Source organism: Prionailurus bengalensis, chromosome B1 (assembly GCF_016509475.1).
Source record: "Prionailurus bengalensis isolate Pbe53 chromosome B1, Fcat_Pben_1.1_paternal_pri, whole genome shotgun sequence".
Classification (NCBI taxonomy): Eukaryota; Metazoa; Chordata; class Mammalia; order Carnivora; family Felidae; genus Prionailurus; species Prionailurus bengalensis.
In genome coordinates, this window is record NC_057344.1 from 151,908,064 (window position 1) to 151,935,938 (window position 27,875).

The 27,875-nt window shown below is 36.1% G+C and overlaps 2 pseudogenes; both read left to right on the plus strand.

The window, feature by feature from the left end:
- The first annotated feature begins 1,459 nt into the window (after positions 1–1,459).
- On the plus strand, positions 1,460–3,761 carry LOC122478850 (annotated as a pseudogene).
- Positions 3,762–7,800: 4,039 nt separating this feature from the next.
- Positions 7,801–27,875, plus strand: part of LOC122469349 — a 38,061-nt pseudogene continuing 17,986 nt past the window's right edge.

Genomic DNA, 27,875 nt, shown 5'->3' on the forward strand with positions numbered 1-27,875 from the left:
AGGAAGTTAACACTGATTAAACTACCAGTAATCCAAAGTGGGGAAGAGCAGAGAAATGCCTTCAAAGACATAGACTAAAATCCCTTAGGGAAAAAGAAACCATTGAGATTTAGCAGTTTAGAAGAACTGCATACCATGACAACTGAAGATACTTGTGGTTCTTCGAAATGAAAAACATTTCTTAGTTTTCTTACTAGACCAATAAGCAGTAGTCTAAACAGAAGTAGCTGAAGCTAACTCATTTGCATTTCCTTACGGACATGTGTGTGTAAGTCTGTTCTTAAGAAAAAAAATCAGAAGATGAAAGATAAATTAAAATCTCATCTTAACCATGTATCTTCAGATATTGTGCACCGAAAGGTACAAACCTCATGAAATCTTTCTGCGGGATATGTTATGACAAAGAGGTTTTAAACTCCCCAATGTAACTGACAATGAGGCAGGTGATTAAAAAGGAAGGAAAGACTATAAGTTACAAGCATGATGAGAGAGATACTCAGATTTCATTAATTTACACATCTTTCTTTCCATGTTTCTCCTTGCCCATGCTGGCTCTAACATGCTGTGCCCAGACAAGGACTAATTTTCTCACCGCTCCTTACATATAGGTGAGACCATTTGAATATTTCTCTCTTAATGACATTTGAAGCGAAGGAATATATGACACTTTGAAGCCAATGATTTTAATTATTTTCCAGCCTCTTCTTCTCATTTTAAACTCACCTATGTTGGTGTTGGGAATCCCAGGTGGATATCCTACACTAAAATTATGACGAGTTGCTTATATTGTACATGAGCATTATGTCACTGGGAAAATTATTTCTTGAGTCACTTGAATGAAGTGGCTACTGATGATGACTTCCATGTAGCAAAGCTACAGCCTGAAGATCTGCTGCTTGATCTGACATAAGTTCTGAATTTGGGGGCTTGTGACAACTTTATTTCTCACTTTAATTAATAAAAGTGCAATCTGTTTTTTTTTCCTTCAGTCTCCACTCTTTAGTTAGCATAAGACAGTCCCTGAGGGACTGATTATCCCTGAAAATAGAAAGAAGGGCATCCCTGAGCTTCTAAGGCAGAAAGCCAGATGCAGCCAGCCTTCTCTTTGATCATTTTATTATAATTTACATCTTCATTCATCCTAATCATTTTTAAGATGGGATATAAATGTGTTTGTTTCCAAGTAATCCATCTTTAGAACCCTAGTTTAACAATCTCTGCCTTTCTTATAAAATGTTAATGTTTTATTTTAAATCAAATACTAAGTTATATTGAGTACATTTGATCAGAAAGAAATTTGTCATACTGGTACATAGAAATTTTTGAGGTTATTAATAAATACATAAGTTGAATGTGATTCACTTTTTCTTGGAGGTATGTGTGGAATTCTGCATCTGCTTTTTTAAAAATTTTTTTTTAACGTTTATTTATTTTTGAGACAGAGAGAGACAGAGCATGAATGGGAGAGGGTCAGAGAGAGAGGGAGACACAGAATCTGCAACTGTCAGCACAGAGCCCGACGTGGGGCTTGAACTCACGAACCCGCGAGATCATGACCTGAGCCGAAGTCGGACGCTTAACCGACTGAGCCACCCAGCCGCCCTGCATCTGCTTTTATATTGAAATATTACACAGTACATCCTCAGATTTGGAAGATGTCATGGTGAAAGTGGTGGGCAGAATAATAAACCCTTAAAAATGTGCTAAACACAATCCCTGGGATGAGTATATTGTTACTTTACATGGCAAAGAGTCAAAGGGCCTTGGCAGAAATGAATAGGGATATGTATTCTGAGATGGGAAATTATCCTGGATTATCCAATTGACCAAATCTAATCACATGAGTCCTTAAAAGCATGAAACTTTCTTGGCAGAGTTTAGAGACATATGTGACCATGAAGAAGGGTCCAAGAACTGAAATAGTGCTGCCTTTGCAGATTAGAGAAGGAGAGCCCAAGCTAAGGGATGTATAGATCTCTGGAAGCTAGAAAAGGCATGGAAACAGGTTTCCCCTAGAGCATTCTTGGGAGGGGGGAAACACAGCCATCTTGACATCCTGAAATCTGTGTGGGACTTTTGACCTTCAGAAATGTAAAATAACAAATTTGTGTTGTTTTAGCTGCTAAATTTCTGGTAATGTGTTAGTATGGCAGTAGAAAACCAACATAGTAAATAATTTACATAGATTATAAGGAGATACTTGTGAAGGCACCATGTCATCTTGAAGATGAAAGACAAGAATAAAACAGAAGAAGAACTCTCAGAGAACCAACTGCACAAACAGCATATCATGGAGTCTCTTAGGCGAGTCCACATCTCACTAATGACTTTTAAAGGAGCAGTATCATTTGTACACAAAGGACACTCTTAACGGGACAAAGACAGTATGATCTCAAATTTGGGAAAAGCATGAAGTTGAAGGATTTTGGGTGATAAAAGAAGATGCATCAAGTATGAAAATATTTAAAGTAGGATGCCAGCCTGTTTTTTTTTTTTCTCACTGATACTCTTACCAACAGGACAGTAGACTAAGTATCCATGATTCCAATTAAAAGAAACCTGGAAGTCTCACTCACTGTAGCCAGCCTGGATTGTGCCTTCTCCCACTGCCTGGTCTCTGCATCCACTGCCGCCACCTCCACCTCCACCAACGGCAATAGTAGAGGAGATTGCTGGGCTCGTCATTGACAATGGCTCTGACAAGCTCAAGGCAGGCTTTGCTGGGGGTGATATCCCCTGGCCATTTTCCTGCCCATGGTTGAGTGCCCCAGCAACAGGGCATTATCGTGAGCAGGGACCAGAAGGACTCCTACATAGGTGATGAGGCCCAAATCAAACTGGGCATCCTGACCCTCAAGTACCCCACTGAACATGGCATTGTTACCAACTGGGATGACATGGAGAAGATGGCACCATACCTTGTACAATGAGCTATGTGTGGCTCCTGAGGAGCACCTCATGCTGCTGACCAAGGCCCCCTTGAACCCAAAGGCTAGCCATGAAAAGATGACTCAGATCATGTTCCAGACCTTCAATACCCTAGCCATGTACATGGCCATCCAGGCTGTTCCCTCTTCGTATGCTTCTGGCCACGCCACTGGTATTGTCATGGGCTCTGGGGATGGAGTCACCCACACCGTGCCCATCTATGACGGGTACACCCTGCCCCAAGCCATCCTGCTGGACCTGGCTGGCTGCTACCTGATGGAACCACCTCATGAAGATTCTTGGGTAGCTTGACTACAGCTTCACCATCACCACCGCAGAATGGGAAATTGTGAGTGACATCAAGGAGAAGCTCTGTTATGTTGCCCTGGATTTTGAGCAGGAGATGGCCACTGCTACCCCTTCATCCTTCCTGGAGATCTATGAGCTGCCTATGTGCAGGTGATTACCATTGGCAGTGAGTGGTTCTGCTGTCCTGAGTGCTCCTCCAGCTCTCCTTTCTGTGTATGGAGTCCTGTGGTATCCACAAGACCACCTTCAACTCTATCTTGAAGTGTGACGTTGATATCTGAAAGGACTGCTATGCTAACATGGTGCTGTCTGGTGAGACCATCATATACCCGAGCATTGCCAACAGGATGCAGAAGGAGATCACAGCCCAGCCTGATGAAAATCAAGATAATCTCTACTCCTGTACTTAAGTACTCTGTGTGGATGGGGGCTACATTCTACTGTCTATCTTCCAGCAGATGCAGATCAGAAAGCAGGAGTGTGATGGGTCTGGCCTCTCCATCATCCATCACAAATGCTTCTAAACGGAGGACATGTGTAGCATTTACTATATGAGTGAATTCTGAGGTATACATTTGCCCAAAGGTATACACCTCATGCTAGCCCCATGAAACTGGAATAAGCCTTTGAAAATAAACTTGTCTTTGAAGCTTGTATCTGATATCTGCACTGGATTGTAGGATTGATTGATTGATTGATTGATTGATTTTGCATGTGAAATTCCAGTTTTCTAATACCATTTAATGAAGATACTATCCTTTCCCCACTGAGTATTCTTGGCTCCCTTGTCCACTATTAATTGCCCATAATTACTCTTGAGCTTTGCATTCTGTTCCATAGAGTCTATGTGTCTGTTTTTATTCCTATACCATACTGTTTTGATTACTATAGTAATTATTGTAGAATAATTTGAAACCAAGAAGTGTGATGTCTGCAACTTTATTCTTAATATTGCTTTACATTTCAAGGTCTTTGCTGGTACCATTTGGATTTCTGTGAAAAATTCATTGGGATTTTGATAGAGATTGCATTAAATCTATAGACTGGGGTAGTATTTTTTAAAAAATAATATTAGCACTTCTGATCCATGAACACAAAATATCTATTTGTGTTTTCTTCTATTTCTTTCATCATCTTATATTTTTCAGAGTTGAGATCTTTCTCCTCATAGGGTAAATGTATTCCTAAATATTTCATTATTTTTGATGCTTTGGTAAATGGGATTTTATAGATAATAGGTAGATAGCAGATATGTTTTTCAGACATTGTTGTTGTATAGATACGTAAGTGCTTTTTGTCTGTTGATTTTGTATCCTAAAACTATACTGAGTTTATTATTCTATCAGTTTTTCTGGTGGCATTTTTAGTATTATCTACATCAAAGATCATGTGATCAGCAAACATACAAGGTAACTTTTTTCTTTCTAATTTGGATGTCTTTTATTTCTTTTTCTTGCCTAATCATTCTGGTTAGGACTTATGGTACTGTGTTGAATAAAAGTGGCAAGAGTGGGCATCCTTGTCTTGTTCCTAATCTCAGACAGAAAGCCTACAACTTACTATCATTGAGTATATTAGTTGTGGACTTGTCATGTGTGGTTTTCAATATGTTGAGGTATGTTTACTCTATACCCAATTTTTTGAGAGTTTTTATCAAGACAGGATGTTGAATGTTATCTTTTAGTGTATCTACCTAGATGATCTTATGATTTTTGTCTTTCATTCTATTAATGTGGTATATCACATTTATTGATTTGCATATGTGAAACTATTCTTGCATCACAGGGATAAGTCCCCTTTGATCATGACATGACCTTTTTCATGTGCTGTTGAATTTGGTTTGCTACTATTTTGTTGAGAATTTTGCATCTATATTTATCAGGGATATTGGTCCATAGCTTTATTTTCTTGTAGTGCCCTTACCTGGCTTTGGTATTAGGGTAATGCTAACCTCATAAATGATTTTGAAAGTGTTCTCTCTTGGGGCGCCTGGGTGGCACAGTCGGTTAAGCGTCCGACTTCAGCCAGGTCACGATCTCGCGGTCCCTGAGTTCGAGCCCCGCGTCGGGCTCTGGGCTGATGGCTCAGAGCCTGGAGCCTGTTTCCGAATCTGTGTCTCCCTCTTTCTCTGCCCCTTGCCTGTTCATGCTCTGTCTCTCTCTGTCCCCAAAATAAATAAACGTTGAAAAAAAAATTAAAAAAAAAAAAAAAAGAAAGTGTTCTCTCTTTAAATTTTTAGAAGATTTTGAGAAGGATTAGCGTTAATTCCTTAAATGTTTAGAATTCACCAGTGAAGCCACTTGGTTCTGAGCTTTTCTTTGTTGGGAAATTTTTGATTGCTGATTCAATTTCTTTACTTGTTTATTGATATGTTCAAATTTATATTTTTTTCATTATTCAGATGTGGTAAGTTGCATGATTCAAATGTGGAAAGTTGTTTCTAGAAATTTATCAATTCTAAGTAATACCGTTTGTTGTCATAATTATTCAGGGTAGGTTGTTAGGATTTTTTGCATTTATTTTATCAGTTGTAGCATCTTTCATTTCTGATTTTACATATGGAAGTACTCCTTTTATTTTTTCTTGGTAAGTCCAACTGAAGGTTTGTCAATTTTTGTTTATCTTTTCAAAAAAACACCTCTTATAATCTTTTATATATTTTTTCTCTAATTATTCTCTGATCTTCCTTTTGCTAACTTTGGGTTTAGTTATTTATTTTTTTAGTTGCTTGAGGTTTAAACCTAGGTTATTTGAGATCTTTCTCTTTCTTTAATGTAGTCATTTATTGGTGTGAAAATCCCTGTTAACACTGTGTCTGGTGCATCTCATAACTTTTGTTATGTTTTGCTTTCATTTTTTTGTTGCAAGATATTTTTTGGTTTCCCTTTTGATTTATTCTTTGACCCATTGGTTGTTCAGGAGTGTGTGTAATTTTCAAATATTGTAGATTTTCCAGAGCTCTTTTTGTTATTAATTTCCAGTTTCACACCATTTTGGTCAGAAAAGAGAACTTGGTATGATTTGTTAAATTTGTTAAGATTTGTTTTGTTACCTAACATATAATCTCTCTTTGAAAATGTTTTATGTGCACTTAAGAAGAGTATATGTTCTGCTTTTGTTAGATGCAAACTTTTGTATATATCTGTTTGGTCTCTTTGGTCTAAAATATGGTTAAATTAAAACATTTCCTTTGTTGATTTACCCATTGTCAGGAGTGGGGAATTGAAGTGTCTTACTGTTATTGTATTGCTATCTACTACTCCCTTCACATCTGTTAGTACTTATTTACTATATTTAGGTGCTTCCGTGTTGGGTGTGTGTGTGTGTGTGTGTGTGTGTGTGTGTGTGTGTGTCCTCACAGCTGAAGTGAGTCTTTTATAGTTGGGTCTTGTGTTTTTTTTTTTGTTGTTGTTTGTTGGTTGGTTTGTGTTTTTTGTTTGTTTTAATCCATTCAGCATACTATGCCTTTTGTAAGAACTTTCTCTCTCTTGCCATCTTGTTCATTGTTTTCTAGCTGATATGTGGTTCCTTTGTTTCTTGCCTCTTGCTGTCTTCCTTTGTGAATTGATGATTTTCTTTAGTGAGGTATACTTTGATTCCTATCTCTTCTTTTGGTTATCCCAAGGCTTACTTGAAACCTGATAGAGATATAAAAGTTTACTTTCAGCTGATAACAACTTAACTTTGATCACACATAAAAACTCTACCCTTTTACTCCCCCCTACATTTGTTGTCAAAAATTACATCTTTTATATCGTGTATTTATTAATATTTTTATAGTTATTGCTCTTTTAATTTTTAATGTTTATTTTTTGAAAGAGGGAGCATGATCGTGGGTGGGGCAGAGAGAGAGGGGAGACAGAAGATCTGAAGCAGACTCGATGCTGATAGAGTGCCTGACGTAGGGCTTGAACTCACAAATCTTGAGATTACCTGAGCTGAAGTCAGATGCTTAACCAACTGGGCCACCCAGGTGTCCTTATAGTTATTGTTCTTTTAAATACCTTTGTTTTTTAATTTTTATACTCGAGGTATGTGGTTAACAAACCACCATATTTCACCATTAAAGTATTCTGAATCTAACTATATACTTAGCTTTACCAGTGTGTTGTATATTTTTACACGTTTTTATGGTACTAATTACTGTCCTTTTGTTTCAGCTTGAAGAACTCTCTTCAGCATTTCTTGTAAGGAAAGTCTAGTTGTGTGAAATCCTTTAACTGTTGTGTGTTTAGGGATGTCTTTATATTGCCTTCATTTCTGAAAAACAACTTTGCTGAGTAGAGAATTCTTGGTTGGCAATTTCTTTTCTTTATTTATTTATTTATTTTTTGTCTTTTAGCACTTTGAATATATCATTGTACTCACCTGGCCTGCAAAGTCTTTGCTGAGAAACTGATAGCTTTATAAAGGTTCATGCAGGTGTAAAGATGGAATGGCTAACATGTATAAATCCAGTGGTGCAGGCCACTAACTGGAGATAGGGTCGAATTCAGGCCCACAAACAGTTGTGAGGGTTTTTCTGTCTATGTGCACTTCTAAGGCTGCAGGATGTAACCATGAATGTGCGTACAAGTGGTGGAGGCCAGTGACAGAATTCAGGCCAGTGGCATACTGAGCTATGGCTGGAGGACTAGTGCCAAAAGTGTGCACATGATGGTAGGGGTCTACCCTTGGGGTCTAGACTGGCATTTAGCACTTGTGCAGTGGCAGAAGCCTGGGCTATCTGCCTGCCTGTTTGGATCCCAGGTTTTGGGAGGGGTTGGGAGGGCCTGGGAAAGATTTAGATGGTAGTGTCTGCAAACATGTATACCTGTGAGCCTAAAACTGGTGGAATCTGTAGGGGCTCTGTAGGGGCTGTGCTGGCTATTGGTTTCTTCAGTGGCAAAAGACCCTGGGGTCCTCTGAAGAGCAGGTCACTGGAAATTGTGGTTACTCCCACTGCATGGTTGTTACTGGTAGCCCCTGTTCTTCCTTATTTCCAGCTATCTCTGTGTATCTGATAGTTGTTGGTCTCTGGGTGGGGTGAAAACTAAATGGGTTTTTCCTATAGTGCCCTGAATGGCTACAGAAGTTAGTCATTCACCCTGCATTCACTTTTCCAGTGGTGGGAGGGAAATCTTTCTAGCTGGCTTGTTCCTTCTTGGTGCTAAGCAGTGTGAGTCTGGGCGATGTGATGATGCAAGCAAAATGAAGCTGTTCTGCCTTTTTTTGTGTAATTATTATCAGGTTTTTTGTTCTGTCATTCCTTTTTTTAAAATTTTTTTAATGTTTATTTTTGAGAGAGAAGCAGAATGTGAGTGGGGGAAGGGCAGAGAGAGAGAGAGAGAGAGAGAGAGAAAGAGAGAGAGAGAGAGACACAATCCAAAGCAGGCTCTAGGCTCCAAGCTGTCAGTATAAGGCTCCAAATTCCAACATGGGACTCGTACCCACAAACCATGAGATCATGACCTGATCTATAATTGGATGCTTAAACAACTGAGCCACCCAGGTGCCCATGTTTTTTATTCTTAAGTGGACACCTTTGCTCTCCCAGAGCTGTTTTTGTTTATAGAAAGCTATCTTAAATCTTTATCTTTGGGTGGGAGTAACAGAGGCTGGAGTTTCCTAATTCACCATCTGGTGATGTCATACTTCTTGATTATGTTTTTTTCTTTCATGGAGTTTTACCTACCCATGTGCCAGTGCAAGTTGCTCAAATATAGTAGCTTTATCACGTACTTTAATATTTACTAAAATAAATGACCCTGATCATCATTTCAAAAGATTACTACCTGTCTTTTCTTTTAGGAGGTTTATGGCTTCAGGTCTTTAATGCATTTTGAGTTTATTTTTGTGTATGGTATAGGAAAGTGGTCCAGTTTCATTCTTTTGCATGTAGATGTCCAGTTTTTCCCAACAACATTTATTAAAAATACTATATTTTCCCTGTTGGATATTTTTGCCTCCTTCATTATAGATGAATTGACCATATAGGTGTGGGTTTATTTCTGGGCTCTCTATCCTGTTTTATTGATCTGTGTGTCTATTTTTATGGCAGTACCATACCATTTTTGTGGTTAATTGGAGCGTTTTGTGATTCCACAGAAATTTTAGCATTATTTGTTCTAATTCTGTGAAGAATGCTGTTTGTTTTTTTGATAATGATTGCATTGAATCTGTAGATTGTTTTGGGAAGCATAGATTTTTTAATATTACTTGTTCCAATCCATGAACATGGAATATCCATTTGTTTGTGTTGGCTTCAGTTTCTCTCATCAGTGTTTTATAGTTTTCAGAGTTAGTTCTTTTACTTCTTTAAGTTTATTTCCTAGATATTTTATACTTTTTGGTGCAATTGTAAATGGATTATTCTCTTAATTTCTTTCTGCTAATTGTTGTTAGTGTATAGAAACACAACCAATTTCCATGTGTTAATTTTGTTATCCTGAAACTTTATCTAATTTATTTATTGTAGTAGATTTTTGGTAGAGTCTTTAGGGTTTCCTATGTATAGTAGGTCATCTGCAAATAGTGACAGTTTTACATCTTCTTTACCAATTTAGATGCCTTTTATATCTTTTCATTTTCTGATTACTATGGCTAGGACATGCAGCACCATGTTGAATAAAAATGGCAAGAATAGGCATCTTTGTCTTGTTCCTGATCTTAGAGGAAAATACTTTCTGTATTTCACCACAAGGTATGATGTTGGCCCTAGGTTTACATGTATGGCCTTTATTATGTTGAAGTATGTTCCCTTTAAAACCATTTTGTTGGAAGTTTTTATCATGAAGGGATGTTTTATTTTGTCGGGGCTTTTTCTGTATCAGATGAACATATGGTTTTTATCCTTTCTCTTGTTAACATGATGTATCATATTGATTTGCAAGTGTTGAACCACCCTTGCATCCTTGGAATGAATCCCATTAGATCATGGTGAATTATTTTTTTTAATGCATTATTGAAGTGGTCTACTAAATTTTGTTGAGGATTTTTGCATCTATGTTCATCAGAGATATCAGCCTATAGTTTTGGGGTTTTTTTTTTCTGTTTTTTCCTTTCTTGTCTTTCTTTTTAGTGTCTTTGATTTTGGTATCTGGCTAATTCTGGCCTTGTAGAATGAATTTGAAAGTTTTCCTCCCTCTTCTGTTTTCTGGAATAGTTTAAGAAGAATAAGTATGAACTCTTCAAATGTTTGGAATAATTCACCTTCAAAGCTGTCTATTTCTGGACTTTTGTTTGTTGGGAGTTTTTGATTACCAATTCGATTTCATTACTTGTAATTGCTCTGTTCAAATTTTCTATTTATGATTCAGTTATGGAAGATTACATGTTTCCGGGAATTTATCAATTTCTTCTAGGTTGTCTAATCTGTTAGCATATAATTCTTGTTAATATTCTTTTATAGTTCCTTGTATTTCTGTGGTGTCAGTTGTTATTTCTCCTAGATTTCTGATTTTGTGTCCTCTCCTTTTTTTCTCTTTTCTTCTTGATGAGGTAGCTAAAGATTTATCAAGTTTATCTCTTCAAAGAACCAGCTCTTTGTTTCATTGATTTTTTTTGTTGTTGTCTTTTTGAGTCTTTGTTTCATTTATTTCTGCTCTAATCTTTACCATTTCCTTCCCTCTACTTCCTTTGGGCTTTGTTGTTTTTCTAGCTCCTTTAGGTGTAGGGTTAGGTTGTTTATTTGGAGATCTTTCTTGGTTTTTGACACTGGTGTGTATTACTATAAACTTCCCTCTTAGAACTGCTTTGGCTATTTCTCACAGATTTTAGACCATTGTGTTTTCATTTTCCTTCATGTATTTTTATATTTCCTTTTTATTTCTTCAAATGTGTTTAGTAGTATGTTGTTTAGCTTCTACATGTTTGTGGGATTTTTTCAGTTTTTTTTCCTTGTATCTAGCTATTTGTATGAGTTATTCTGCATAAGACATTTTAGAATAATTTTCACATCTTCAAATAATTTTAAAAATTATAATTACTCTTGGGGTTTTGATATTCTTCAAAATACAAATGTGCATCCTATGTGTATGAAGGAGGATTCATTCTAATTGTATACTGTGACATTAGAATTAGCTATCATACATTCATTTATTCATTTAACTATTGTTAAGTGCCTACCACATACCATTTCCTGTGCTATGCATTGGGAATACAAAATAATGTAAACCTGTGTTTATGGAATAAACAGAGAGGAAGAGAGATAGGAAATAAAACAGATAAATATATTCCACATATATTTGTCAGCTATTCCCACAATAATAATTTATGAGTTGCCATAAGACCTGGTGGCTTATAGCAATAAATAATTGTTTTTCTTGATGTTTGGTCTGTCAGTGGATTCAGATGATTTTTCTTCAGGGTTCGTGTAGCCTGGGCTTGACTTGAGGCTGCAGATTGGATTCTGTCCCACAGGTTTCCTCATTCTCTTTTGACCAGCAACTGCTCAGACATGTCCTCCTCCCAGAATTTTGGAGTCCTAGGGACAAATCGAACCTCAGACTTGTGCAAAGCTTCTGTTTACATCACATCTATTTACATCCCATTGGCCCTGTTAGGTCAGATGGTCAGAGAAGGATATTTTGCCTTAAGATACTTGGCAAGAAAGTAATCCATTGAAATGTGTTAGAAGATGATAAATTGTATGGTTAAAAAAAAAACTGAGCAGGGGAAATGGTATTGAAGGCTTTGAGGGATTAAGTTGCAATTTAAATCATGTTGTCTGAATAGTCCTCACTGAGATGGCATTTAAACATAGATCTGAGGAAGGTGAGGGAGTTCTCTATGTGGATACCTCAAAGAATAGCAATCTAGACAAAGGGATCACCCTATGCATAGTCCTAAGGTGTGTATTTGTATACCATTTCAAAAAACAAAAAGTACATAGAATGATTGGAGTAAAGAAAGGGAGGTAGAATGAAGTAGGATAGGAATTAGAGATTTAAGTGGAAGCCAGATCTTTAGAGCTATGTAGGTTGTTGTCAGGGCTTTGGCTTCTACTGAGTTGAGGAACCATGGCAGGATTTGATCAGAGGAGTTACATGATCTGATTCACTCTGACGTAAGTGCCAAGATGAGACTGTAGGGGAGTAAGGGTAGAAGTAGGAAGACCAATTAGGACACTATTGCTGGAGTCTAAGTGAGAGATGATGGTGGCTTGGACCAAGGTTGTAGCAGTGGAGATGAAATTATATTTTGACAATTTTTATGTTTAAAGGTATGCTCAAAAGTTGCATTGATATATGTAAGAAAATGGTTTAGAAACACTAAAGAGTATTACTGAAACTACCTACAGTATGATAGACTGTATGGAATACATTTTGGCTTTCTCTGCAATTGATCTCTTATTGGGTTCTCACCAATTCACAACTGCCAACCATCTATATTTTAGTATCAAACTACTTACAGCTAATTGAAAATCTTTTATGCAACACATTTCTTCATGCCAATCCCTATGATATTATATGCCTCAGTGAATGTAATACACATGGTTTCCACATTCTGTAAATTTATCCTCTAATCTGGGAAAGAAACAATACACATATATACAAACTTTTATGTAAACATGAGTTTAGAGGAATTCTCTGAAAGAAATTAATGGAGTGATAGTCAAATGTGTGCAAAGTATGTGCAAAGGGACATCAAGAGAGGCAATATCTATGCCAGGGCCTAAAATTTGAAAAAAAACGGCCAACTTTGCAAGGAACAGGAGGAATAGACTCACCATTTACACAGAGCCAACAGCTCTGGCCCTGATAAATGTGCTAAAATATATGCCTGATTTTTTTATAAATGATAATGCATAAGTGTATTTTATTACTGGTTTAAACTTGTACTTCATACACTAACCAATTTGGTACCTATTAAGAGAAGAATAAAGAATCACTAGACCATCTTTTTGCACATTAAAAATAATCACTATAGTCACATTCGTCTCAGAATTTAACAAAGCTATGTTCTCTTCGTGAAATATTATATCCAGGATATATCTTTAAAATTGGGAAAAATTAACTATTGAAACTCACAATTACTTCATATGATATTGCCATAAGTAAAGCCTGTTTTATATGGTATTTATGAGCATAGGCTTGGAAGCTAACCAGACTGAGTGGAAAGCAGGCTCTGTTCCTTATTAGTGGGGTGACCTGGAACATGTTACTTAATCTCTAGGTGTCTCAGTTTCCTCATCAACAAAATGAGGGTTGTTGTGAGCATTATATTTATACATCTCAAATCTGTCATCATGCCTGGCATATGGAAAATAATTCATAAGTTATTTTTATAGCTCGTATTATTACGTAGCCCCATATCTAATTAATTTTAATAATGTAAACTTTATAGCATGTGAGAGAACCCAATGGGAATTGATTTTAGAATATTAACACATTGTGAATGATAGTATAAAAAGTATTCTCTAGAGAGTTATCTAGGGAGTGCTATAGCAATAACCATAGTTTGCTTGAACTATCCAAGTTTCTCTTCAATTTTGGGGTAATCCTAGATATTTAATAGTAATTATTTTTTTTTATTTTTAATTATTTTTTTATTTATCATAGTAATTATTGAAGTTAACTAATAGAAAATAATTCTTGCATATAACTCATTAAATATTAAATGAATGTACCAAATATTTCTGGGTCAATTAACACATAAGTCTCTATTTCAACTATAGGCAGAGGTAAAGTTACTTCTAAAAAAAATACGATGCAATCATAAAATGTCTCATCCAGGGTGAAAGAGAATTTTAAAAATGTCATTCTATATCTTATTCCACTTTCAAATTATGACCTATATTTGGCAAATCAGAGAGTCTTTTTTTTTTAAGTGTATTGATTTATTTTGGGAGAGAGCATGCACACACCTGTGAACAGGTAGGGACAGAGAGAGAGGGAAAGAGAGAATCCCACGCAGGCTCCTTACTCTCAGTATGGAGCCTGATGTGATACTCAAACTCACAAACCGTGAGATCACAACCTGAGCCAAAATCAGGTCAGGCACTTAACTGACCAAGCCACCCAGGTGCCCCAAATCAAGGAGAATCTTGAGCAAAAGTCCTAGTGGACAAAACTACAGTGAAGAAGGTCTGTACATAACACTGCTTTATTAATTGTATTTAAAGAAAGGAGAGATGTAATTATTAAATCCAGTAGTGGGCAAACTAATCTCATCTAGATGTTAGAACTTTTTTGGATAGTAATCCTTTAATGTACCTTGACATTTAAATGTGGTATTTCTTAAAAAAAAATAAATAAATAAAAAAAATAAATGTGGTGTTTCTTAACTAGTTTCATTTTCACACATTAGTTCTAATAAAAAAATTGTTAAAGTTATTTAACAGTGTTAAACCAAGTGTTTGGGGGGCTACGAAATAGAAGTATGGCATGAGGCTTGTCTTCAAAGATCCCTGAGTCTGTTAAGAGGGAAGAGGCATATCCATGGTGAAGTACAACATAGGTTTCATGAGAAATACCTTAGAGGTTCACAGGAAAGAGATTAACATTCTAACAAGGATTTAAAAGCATTGAAATATGAATGCCTTGTGGGACAGGGAGGTGAAAGAGTACTCTATGTGGAAAATAGAGGTGCATATATTATATTACACTTAGATGCATTCTTTTCTTTTTTTAGATGCATTCTTCATATGCACAAGGAAGTATGCTCTGCTATGCTTTTGAACTGGAAGACTCTTATATACATTTTCCAATGTTTTATACAGATAAGGATATAGAGTAAAACAATTTAAAAACAAAAAAAACAACCAGAAAAAAATAATTTTAAAAAATAGGGCAAGAGTGACAATAGATGGCAAAGAGGTTTTGTCTTATTGTAAGTAAGACCACAGGGAAGATGGAGAATTACTGGGTTGGAAAAGGCTGGCCATAGGGCTCAGTCTTGGCAGTGTTCCACCTGATAGATCACAACTGATATGGTGGGTGGGTAGTAGTAGCTGGTAGAAGCTGATCTTCTGACTTCCAAGGGAAGCTGGAATTCAGACTTGGAATATAAAACATCTCAATTTTTAAAATTTTTATAGTGTATTTATCTTGAGAGAGAATGAGAGAGAGAGACAGAGAGAGAACAAGCGGAGGAGTTCCAGGGAGAGAAAGAGAATCCCAAGCAGGCTCCTCACTGACAGAACGGAGCCCGATGCAGGGCTCGAATTCACGATCCGTGAGATCGTGACCTGAACAGAAACCAAGAGTCAGATGCTTCACCAACTGAGCCACCCAGGCTCTCCAAAGCATCTCAATTTTTAACAGTTGGATCAAGCTATTAAAAATTGGAGAAAAAAAAAGTCTGAGCCACACAAAATGCCTATGCTGGTTGAATTCAGCTAGAGGGGGAAGCGATTTGCAGTGCTCCCTGAAGTAATGTTTTATTCGGTTTTGAAAGAACAGTAAGAATTTTTACCTCAGTGATCATTTCTAAAAATCTGAATTTGGCTCAGGTTCACAATATATACAATATAAGACAAGAACTGTCAAGGTAGTGCACATTTATATAATTTATTCTTTCCTTAAAACCCTTCTTTGCTATGGAACTAAGAAAGTGCAGACAATGACATGGATACGTTTGCAAATGTGAGAATATATGATTCTAAATTTGTGCTCTAATACCTTTACCAAAACCATCAGCGCCCTATGTAACAAATTTATGAATCCATTAGTGGGTGCCATTGCCTCCCAGAAAGAATTTCTGGGAGTTATTAGATATAAAACTTTGCTGTTGCACAAAAGGTGATAAAACATTTACTTTCTAAACCATGGGGATAGTCTACTCACGACAAATTGAAGCATACGGAGACTCAGAAGTATTAACTCTGTAAGTTGCACTATTTTCTTTATAGACTTCTTTCCATAAGCCCTTGTTTGAAATCTTCTAAGTAGCTGGAGATGAGATCAACAAGAAATCCCAAGGTTCTCCAATAATCAATCATTTTATATGTTTTCTCTTCCATATTTCCATTTTTAAACACTGGTTGAGAATATAATTTAAAGAAATCCTATTTTCTCATTCTCAAGGAACGAACATGGAAATAAGTGAAAACATAATTTTGAAATCTTTGCCTGGAATATCTAATTGACAGAAGGCAAAATTTTCTTTCACAAAATGTCTTTTCTCTGGTGGCATTGTATCATGATTTCTTATTTAAAACTGTTTTCCAAGGAACATTTTTCATATGAGCCATCACCATAATTCTGTTTCAATGCCTCAGCATCATTTTCAAACACTGACTGATACATAATTTAAGGATGGTTTTACTTAATTTACTGGGTCTTTTTTTCATTTCCTAAAAAAATACATTTTTTATTTTTTCTTCTTAACTTCCCCTTTTACTCGTATGCCTTTTCTGTCTCCTTCTTTCATTGTATGGGAGCATGTTCCCTTAACCTCACCAAACCCTTGAACTTAATAGATCCCCCAGAAACCTTCCCCTTTTACTTCTCACTCTCCCGGGACCGTATTTCATGGCAAAACCCTATTAGCTTATTTTGATGTTTTTATCTTTCTGTGATTAGGAACCAGTCCATGCAGCCAAAACAGACAATTTTCTGAGGGAACTAAGTGGGTTTTCAGATCTCCTGTGAGGAGGAATGAGCTTCAATAAAACATTAGGCCACTACCAAAGTTGACTGGCTTGAGCGATGTAACATCTCATGTGGTTCCTGCCTTTTACTGTAAGTTTACACTCCTATGAACATTAACTCTGCCCAGCTGTAGTGCTTTAAGTGAAGGTTTGCACGCAAATATGGCCTCCACGAAAGTTACCTCAGGCTAAAGTACTTCCATCATCGACAAAATTAAGCGTCACACTAGGTCTCTGGTGGTTTAGTTGGCCTCAGATTCAGTTGTGGCTCATGTTTTATTAATGTGGTGAGATTGTCCTTTATTTTCAGCCTCCCACAGCAGGTGAGCTTGTCATATTCACTAAGAGAGAACGAGAGAAGATTGCCAACCACTTGCGTGAATTGTTTCCACAGCTCTTAATTTCTGTTGAGAGGCATGCAATATAAACAAAGTTTTACTTAACTGCTGGAACATTTGTCAAGGATTTGATACACGCAAACCTCCATTTCTATACTATACTATGAAAACACTGCAGAGTCGCTCCTCTGAGTAACCCTGTGCATGCCAAGTGGAATCCCAGAACTAAGGTCTTTGAACACAACCTCTGGCAGTAGCTAGTGGAAAGAAATCTGACTACCCAGAAAACTAGACGGGTGGCCTGGAAATAAGTTAAAAATCACAGTCAGCTAGTGTAGAGAGGTTCTGGTCCCTACAGAGATTTAACTTGTCTCCAGCTGAGTTTTTTGTGGTGGATGTGTGTACGTGTGCGTGTGTGTATATGTGTGTGCATGTGTATTGGGTATAGAAAATAGCAAATCCTTAAAGTTATAAAGGTGTTAAAAGCTAAGATTTTTAAGTTTCCAATGTGCTAGACAAATCCTCAAATTTTGTTTTATTCTCTGTAACCAACATATCAGTGAATGCAAAGATTATCTTTCTTGTCGACTAATAGAAATTTAAAAATTTTGCGGGAAGCCTGGGTGGCTCAGTTGGTTAAGTGTCTGACTTTGGCTCAGGTCATGATCTCATGGCTCGTGAGTTAGAGCCCGTTCTGCTAACAGCTCAGAGCCTGGAGCCTGCTTCAGATTCTGTGTCTCCCTCTCTCTCTGCTCCTCCCCCACTCATGCTTGCTCGCTCGCTCTCTCTCTCTGTCAAAAATAAATAAACATTAAAAAAATTTTTAAAAAGAAAAAAATTTTAAAAATTGTCAATAATTATGAGGAGAATCCTTACTGTGTTTAATCCCTATTGGTATAAGCATTCATCTTTTAAAAATATTTACTATAATTGCATTTTTTTCTTAAATTTGAGAAGACCTATAGTTTAAAAGAGCAAGGTTACAGATTCTATATTACAAGTAATGACAATTTGCTGATCAATGGATTCTGTATATTAATCTAATTAGGTAATATGAGTTGAGAAAATGACCCAAGTGCATCATTTCTTTTTTTCTTGAAATTACAATACAATAAAAGACTTTTGTGAAAAACATAGCATTGAATTTAAAATTTAAACAGTATGTTTACTTTATGTTCACTTTATTTTCTCTGAAAAATGTTGCAGTCTTGGAACTCAAACTATTCTAAAGGCTATACAACCGTAATCCATAATGTAAGTCAGGGAATGCTTTCTTCAATATCTAGTATATTAATCTATTCATTGAATAGTGGAAAAAATAGTTACTATTAGTGCTTTTAAAATATTCTGCCCTCAAATTATCTAGTTTGGCTACAAATGCAAGTATGTTTACAATTTTTTTAGTCTGACTATAAATTAAATGAGTATTGCTAAACTTGCCTCTTTTTTTTTTTTATTTGCTCTTGGAAATCCTTATCTATGATTTCTAAATGTGTTTTGATTTACTTACATTTAGTCAAAATTTCTAGAATAAACAAATGATATGTAGAAACTGAAGTTCATGACTGAAACTTATACATATGAAACGCTGCTGTATATATATATATATATGTATATATATATATATACACACACACATATATATGTATATATATGTATATATATGTGTGTATATATATATTAGTGATCTAGAACTGATGTTAAAAATCTCATTACTATTTTCACAACATTAAAGTTATCTTTTTAATTGTCACTTGATTATTAAAATAACATATGCCTTTTAAAGAATCATGACATAATTCTAGTATTGGGATATACATATTTTGTATTCTAATTAATGCTTTAATCTATTTCCTTTATATTTAAATATAAAATTATTCTTTTAAATGGAGAGGTGATTGTTTTAACTCATGAGTTAAAATAATGTGAACAAAATTATCTAAAGAAACAAACAAACAAAAAGAATACTGTACTTTTATTTTTTTTTTAATTTTTTTTTTCAACGTTTATTTTATTTTTGGGACAGAGAGAGACAGAGCATGAACGGGGGAGGGGCAGAGAGAGAGGGAGACACAGAATCGGAAACAGGCTCCAGGCTCTGAGCCATCAGCCCAGAGCCCGACGCGGGGCTCGAACTCACGGACCGCGAGATCGTGACCTGGCTGAAGTCAGACGCTTAACCGACTGCGCCACCCAGGCGCCCCAAGAATACTGTACTTTTAAAAGGACCATCAGTAGTTTCAAATGCAATGTATTTCCAGGTAGAAGATTACTATTTACTGTGCTACAGAGAAGTCTTTCAGGTACCTAATCCATAATCTGACCTCAAAGTAGTTGCTTAATCAAGCTTAATTTAGAACCATTGCCTCGATTCCTGCTCATCAAGGTGTATCTGACATCACCATTCATTGTTTGAAGAAGAGCATGCCATTCTTTGAGGAAGAACATGTGCTCTGGAATCATACAGACATAGATTTAATTCCTGTTCCAGGTCTCACTGGGTAAAGAACATTGGGGAAGTTACTTAAATTGCATTCACTTTCTCCATCTATAGCATAAAGATATTAATAGTTACCAGTTTTAACAGCTGCTCTTTTTATGACAACACATACTAACATAAGGTGCTAGCACTTTACGGTAGATTAAATTCTGAAGGTGTTCCCCCAAGATTTCCGTTCTTAAACACTAATCTAGTTTCTGTCGTGAAGGGACTTTGAAGATGGAATCAAAATTGCTAATCAACTGGGGCACCTGGGTGGCTCAGGCAGTTAAACATATGACTCTTGATATCGACTCAGGTCCTGATCTCCTAGTTGTTAGATTGAGCCCTGCGTTGGGCTCTGAGTTGAGCTTGGAGCCTGCTTAGGGTTCTCTCTATCCCTATTTCTCCCTGCCCCTGCCCTGCACTCTCTCTCTTTCTCTCAAAATCAGTAAGTGGACATTAAAAAAATTATCAATTGACCTTAAAATAGGGAGATTATACTTGATTATCCAGGTAGACCCAATGTAAACACCTAGGTCCTTTAAAGTAGAGAAGTTTCTCTGGCTGGACTCAGAGAAAGACTACATTTTTGGGTGGGGTGGCAGAAGAGAGATAATAGTGCAGAAGAGGTTAGCAATTCTGAATGTGTGGACCAGCCTTGCTGTTGCAGGAAGGGCCACATGTAAAACATAACGAGGAATGTGGGCAGCCTCTAACAGGAAAGTCAGGCCCTGGGGCTGACAGGGATGAAACAGGGACCTCTCTCCCCTAGCTGCAAAGAAGTGAATTTAGCCAACAACTTAAATGAGCTTGGAAGCAAATTCATCCCTACAGTCTTGGGATAAGAAGGCAGCCTTACTGACGTGTTGACTTCAGCCTTGTGAGACTCTATGCACAGCTGAGCTGTGCTTCTCCTGGACTTCTGACCCACACAGAATGTGAGATAATAAATAGCTGTTGTTGTAAGCCACCAAGTTTATAGTAACTTGTTACTATAGAATTGCAGTAGAAAACTAACATGTACTTATTTGCTAAGAAGAAGTAATGGCAAGTGTGCAGTTGTTGGGAAGCAAGGATGTCTTTATTGATTGATTTGAATACACACGTAGTGAAGAAACAAAGGCATTAACAGATGACATACAAATATCAAGGGAGCTAATGCACGATAAGATGGAAAACATTAAAACCAACTTTCAGAGAAAGTAGGTGAATTTCTTCTCTCTTTCAAGCCTACCATGGTTACACAGACAAAATCAGGCAGGAATAAGGATGCAGTAGTTGAAGCTATTTGATGTGTCATAACAGTAGTTAAGCAGATTGCGCACAGGGCCTCGTGTGAGGAAAGCCACGGTGAAAGTTGAAGCTGGCTCAGAAAGAAAAGGGAAGGGAATGAAGATAGGGATGGCAGATGTGGTGCTGTGTTGAATAAAGCTTTCAACGAATTGATGACTCAAGAAACAATTCTAGTGCACATTGCTGTTTATGTAGTCATAGCTGATTTTGGCTTAATACAGAACTAGACTACCGATGTTGATAGTTTTTCTCCCTGGTGATCCATGTGGTTAACTCCCTCACTTGCACTTGGTTTCTGTTCAAATATCACATCATGAGTGAGACCTGCTCTGATACTCTAAAGAAGCGTACCGTCTGTACCCCACTTCTGACCTCTCTTTATAACTTTATTTTTCTCCATGGAACTCATGAAGAAAACATTTACTTGTTTATCTCTTTCTTCCATTTGAATGTCTGCTTCAGGAACACAGGAAGCATATTGGTGCACTGCTCTATATCTAGCATGTAGACAATTATATAATTTGCTCAATGATTGAGTGGATGAAAGAGAAATCTAAACTCTCGATTTCGCTTTGAAATACTCTCCTCCATGTTGTCAAAGTACTTCCCTGCATCATTCTGCTTGAAGCTTTCCAAAATGAAAATAAGTGAATCTGGATCAAAATCAATTAAAATTAAAACTCATTAAAATATTTCTAGAGAAATGTTGTCCAACAGTCTAATCAGTGAGAATGTTTTGATTATTTTTTTTTTGGTATTAGTAATTTTAGCCATCTGTTTAGAGAATGCTTTTCTTTATTTTGTCCACTGTAAATTTAATTCTAAGGACAAATGGTTCTATCCTAATACACTAATGTGTTTCATGCCTCGTGTTATCATCAACACCATTTGCAAATTATGTGTTTTTTAAATGCAAATTCTAATCCAATTGAGCTAGGTGGTAATGGTGGATCCACACTTTTATTTAAGAGAAGAGTTTATTTAGAAACAATGGAGTTTAAAGAGCTACTCCGTGTCAAGCAGTAGGATTAGCATTTAGTGCACCAAACTAAGGAAAATAGCAAGGGACTAATGTTTACTGAGTAATGAGAAGGCAGGCAAGTTCTCAACTTTCTACTAAAAGAGCTAGTCTACATATTTGATTTTTTGTCCTATAGCATTGTTTATTAGCACTGTCTAATTTTTCTTATTGTTATGTGTATAAACAATTTTAGCCACATCAAAACAGAGAGAAGAATTCAGATATTGATATATCTGGGAAGTTTATCATGTCACATTTTTGAACCTTAACATTGTGGTCTTTTTTACTACATAGTTTCACATTTTCTTTGAAATATAAGGCTAAATAGCAACAAGGATTATTTGCATGAAATGAGTCCCCTCTGCGCAGTACCATCCATAAACAATGCATATGGTTCAATAATGCAAGTTGAAAATCAGGGTCCCATTTTAAGATGATGGCACGGTAACATAGGCTAAAATCAGTTCCTAACATTTAATTAGATTTATTTTTATGAAAAGATGCTCAAGATTATTTCACTGGAGATATTATTTTAAGTTTTCTTCTCGAGTGCAATAATTATTGACACTATTTTCAGCTAACCACAGCATTTTGACTGAGAAGTAATTCTACCATCACATTTCTGTCACGTGGTATAACTAATAGGCTCAATTTTTCCAGCAAAGCGGGTTAGATGTGTAAAAACAATTCAAAGCCAGTAAATGCAGTTCCTTGGAAACATTATAAGGAAATGTCACACAATAACATTTACCTGCTATGTTTTATTCTTTAACCCTCAAGCACTTTTGTTGTTTCCTGAGCTGAGATTAGTAACTTAAAAAGCTTTTATTAAACATGTACAATCTAAATGAAACACTCAACCAACTGTAAATTCTCTCAATTAGACTTCCTGCAAATGACAAGCGAGTGTGAATGTGCAATAAACCTTTGAATACCGGTGATTTAGGGCCAAGCAGCACTAGAGGATTTCTAGCAACAGATTGAATGCAATTGATTGTGTGGTAAAAGGCGAGAAAAGTGTGTGGTGGTTCCTTGTTTGCCCTTTCATTCCTTAAATCAAGAGAGGATACTTGAAATGCAAAATTTATATTAATGTGCTTTGAGCAACAACTTAGGGCACAGAAAAGACACAACCACTCCTAGGTTAACAGTTGCATTATTTCAAGTCACCAGACCTCAACTCCTTTTGAGCAATATAAGAATTACTTGTAGATAAGAAAAATTCATCCAATGTGTCATTTATTTGCTTTTTGTTTGTATGGAAGAACAATTTATGGTATTTCTTTATGGACTGTAATAGACTTGCTTTAAACTTCCTGATGATAGAAGCTTACTGTATGTAAAGGAACTGCTTTGGTCCACATTAGCAGTTTTAAAATTTGATGGTGACAGCCAAACATATCTACGTAAATATCCTATTTGACATTTATATTTATTTTCTGGAGTTCTGTATTTAATCTCCCGTGGAGAAAATTTGGGGACCTGTAAAATTTGTAGCTCAGTGATATGGTCTTGAAAAGTAAACAATATTTGCCTTTTAAATAGGAAGACCACAACAACAACTTTTAAAAGTATTATATTTTGCAATATGTATATTTATCTTCAAATACAACACTTAAAATACAGCACTAAATTTTTACTGTTTATGTATCCACACATCATACCAGGTTACATGGTGACAGCAAACAGTCCCAAATCTATGCGACTAAACAGTTTTCATTCTGTTTAATTCCTGTACTAAAAAACTATGAGTTTATCTGAGCAAAAATCATGATCTGGCAGTGCTGAACTAGAAATGGTTAGGAGCTCACTACTGGCAGGAGCTCTGAGAGACCTTTATAGAAAAGTGATGGAAGCAGAACCAGGAAATTATGATTGGCTGTAGTTTAAGCATTTGCCTTATATAGAAAAACTTAGCTGGCTATTTGAGATTGGTTGTCCTTAGGTTTTGATTTCTTAACCTTGCAGGGTATACTGGCTTAGATTTTGGTTTGCTTATGTAGGCTACAGAGGCATTAAAGCCACCTCAGTCTAATGGCCTCTTTGTTTAATTAAGTTAACAATTCTCATTCATGCTGGATGTCCATTAGCAGACAGAAACGGGGCATCTCAAACATGGTCACTTAAGGACCCAGGCTGATTGATCTTAAAAGCTGGTCATTACAGTTTCAGAAGGAAAGGAGGAAAGTGAGCTCTGGCAATTCTCAGTCCAAAGGTAATAAATAGATGCTGTGTTCACTTTCAACCAACAAAATAGCTGGTTTGCTTGTTTTCAATTTCCAGAAGACAGGTGAAAAATTTCAAAATACTACCTGACTTTATGGTTCTTTCTTAGCACAGTTTTCAAATCAACCACAACTGACATTGTGCTACTACATGCAAAGGTGATAAGTTGCCAAAATCGTGTACACATATTGATATGAATGTTTATACACTGACAATCTTCGGCTATTCTGTACTGAAGTTGTATCAATTCGTGTTAGTAAAATAACTCTAAATTACAAAAATTTACCAACTGCAGTGACATGTAAAAGTAAACAATAAGCTCAAGTATATTTATTTCAATAGTAAATGAATAAACAACAAAGTAACACAGGGGTTGGCAAACTACTGCCTAATGGCCAAATAAGGCTTGAAAACTATTTTTGTATATCTCATTAAAACTAAGAATGGGTTTTACATTTTTAAATGGTTGAAAAAACCAAGGGAAAATATTGTGCAACACATGAAAATAATATAAAATTCAAATTTCAGTCTCTAGGAGTAAAATTTTATTAGAATTTAGCTATGGTTGTTGGTTTATGTTATCTAAGACTATGTTGTACAACAGCAGAATTGATAGTTGGTATTGAGACCATATGGCCCCGAAGCTGAAGATATTTACTTGCCTTTTCCTTTATGGAAGAAAGTTCCTTGGCCCCTGAGCTAAAATATATATATACATACATCAGCTGACTTAGCTTGAGCTTGCCTGAGATGGCTCTCCTCCACATGTCTCTCTCCTTGTAGAACGGGCACGTTCCTCTCATGGCAGTGATGACAGGCATGACTATATTTCGTAAAGATATCCTGGAATATCTTCACGAACATATAGAGAAAATTTGGCAATAGAAAAATTTGAAATATCTTATGTCTGACAGAATTTAGATCAAAGATGCCAAAAGAAAAAAATAGATCTCCTGGAATAACTACCATATTTTGAATGATTAATGTGTCACAGACACCTGGTGCATATTTTCGGGTTTAATTCTATGCATTGAGATACAAGATGTATTATAAAATTTCCACAAATTTTTATACCTAGTTAGGTAAAAAAAAAATAGGGTTAGAATTCAGGTCTGTGTGCAATATTCATGACCCTATGTCGTGGAAAGCACAGGAGAGTTCGAGATTTTGTGTATTGTCCAGCCTAATGATCAGTAGTTCCTCTTTTGTTCACAAAATTGCCTGGTTTGGATGATAAATTAGATGGTCACTCTAGTCTGAGTCCAATGCTTTCAATTGTGTCTCCTTGTATTAAAACAGAATAGGAGTCTAAATGTAAAAGCCCTGCACAATCTACCAACCTTCCTTTTGTCCTTAGCCAAAATGAATTTATAAAAAACGTATTTTAGAAATAAAATCCCTCATGCTCAGGATTTAGGCCCTTTATTTCCATTTTTAGAAGGGAGGAACTTTTCACCACAGTGATCTCAGCATTGTGGGATTCCTTTGAGTTCCTGAACATGTTGAAGCATTATTTTCTTATTCCTTTGGCTTCTGGATATGATCAATCTTGTGTTTTGGAACATTTTTTATATACTTCTTTGTGTTTGTGTTTTGACATTCTTAGAGTTGGTCATATGTGGTTTATAGAACATACATTCAGTAATAGGAAATAATTTGGGGAGACTTTCATACTAAATCTGATTTTGACTATTATCTGCATGAGAACAACTGATCTCTCATTTGTCTACATAAATCAAAGTGGGATATACGTAACACAACAAATGTATAGTCATAACCAAATATTGTTAAATGTAAGACAATGGAGAAATATGGGGTTTGTTTACCTGATTTTCAGTAATAGAGCTTGAATTACTTACTAATTTAAAGTGTTAATTAAGTCCTTAAGCTTAAGAGTTTACAATTACAGTAAGTGTAGAAATTTCACTACTTTACTGCCTTCTTTGAATGTGTGTTAATGTTAGTTTTTCTGGCCCCAAACCTAATCATATGCAGAGACCGGTTCTCAATTAACATTTATTGACTAACTGACTGACTGATTGATTGACTTAATGCACAAACTCAGTGAACTTGGAAGGTAAATTTGAGTTCTTTTATTAGAATTCAGTGATTAATCTGTTTATATATAACATTTTGTTCCAACTTTTTGAGAAGGAAATTTTACCAATAAAACCATAGTGATAGATCATATAAATTAACATAAGCAAACAGAAAATTGAAAGCATTTCATAAGCAATTCAATAAAATTGAAAGATTTCTTTTAAAAAGTCATGGGAATATAAACAAGAAAGCTTCTCAAGTGGATGCTGTACAGAGAAATATCAGGTTCTATGTTTTAATTTTTTTAAATGTTTATTTACTTTTCAGAGAGATGGAACACAAGTACGGGAGGGACAGAGAGAGAGAGAGGGAGACACAGAATCAAAAGCAGGCTCCAGGCTCTGAGCTGTCAGTACTGTGAGATCATGACCTGACCCTAAGTTGGACACTTAACCCACGGAGCCACCCAGGAGCCCCTCAGGTTCTATTTTTCTAAATAAAATATTTGTGTCTCATATTTAAGAAAGGATATAATGTTTTCCCCTTAGCAATTATGGCTAATAATGAACTCAAATTTGGAAAAATAGCCAAACATAAATTTGAAAAAAACTTATATTTCCCATTTGAATTATGTATAAGCGTAGCCACTCTGCTCTGACAGGACTATAATCTTGAAAACACCAGTGGTTGGAAATCTTCAGGTGAAGAACAGATCTTATGTTAACTAGGAGTGGGAGGGGCTACAAGGTAAAACTATGTAGGTGTATGCACTTAAAGCATATACTGGAAGAACTGAAAGGCTATTTCTGTGTATTTACTAGATTAATGTGTTTTTTTCAATCACGGACAATGCATTCTCCATGTCTTATATTCTTCTTTCTTGATTGCACAATCATAATGGGAAACAATATATTAGGTTCTCTTTGATGAAAGGAATCTGAGGTGAAAATAGATTCCCTTGGATAAAACGTGCATGTGAGAGTGTACGCATATAACTATGTGTAGCATCCCTCAGTCACATTCATCTTGAGGCAGTTCAGGGGGTTGTCGCTGCTTAAATTTGTAATTTTCAATATCACATAGATAGCGATTGCAAACACTTTTTTTTAATGTTTACTTATTTTGAGACAAAGTGCAAGTGGTGGAAGGGTGGAGAGAGAGGGAAAGAGAGAATCCCAAGCAGGTTCTACACGTAGTGTGCGTGTGATATGGGGCTGGATTCCATGAACCATGAGATTATGACCAGAGCCAAAATCAAGAGCCATTTGACTGAGTCATGCAGGCATCCCCATTATAAAACCTTTTAAATGGGTCATTAAGAAAAGATAAATCATACCCATAATTCTCAAATAAGGCAAGGCTGGAGATAATGAGCTTTAGTTATGTTTCTTTTTGTTATCTTCAGATCATTTTGTCATTTTTTGAGCAGGTGATCCAGGTAGCTTCCAAGTCACTGATTGTCAAATTGACTGTATGTGAGAATTCTGATGTCCCTTCCCATATCAACTTTATTAGGTTTTTCTCTGTGGTGGCTTGGTCATGATGTTTAAAGTTTTCTAGGGGATTCCCATGTAAACCAGGGTGGAGAACCACTGAAGTAGAGTTCTGTTAGAGAACATTATTTTTCTTAATCTTTAGTTATCCTCCCCAGAAGGATGATAGAAC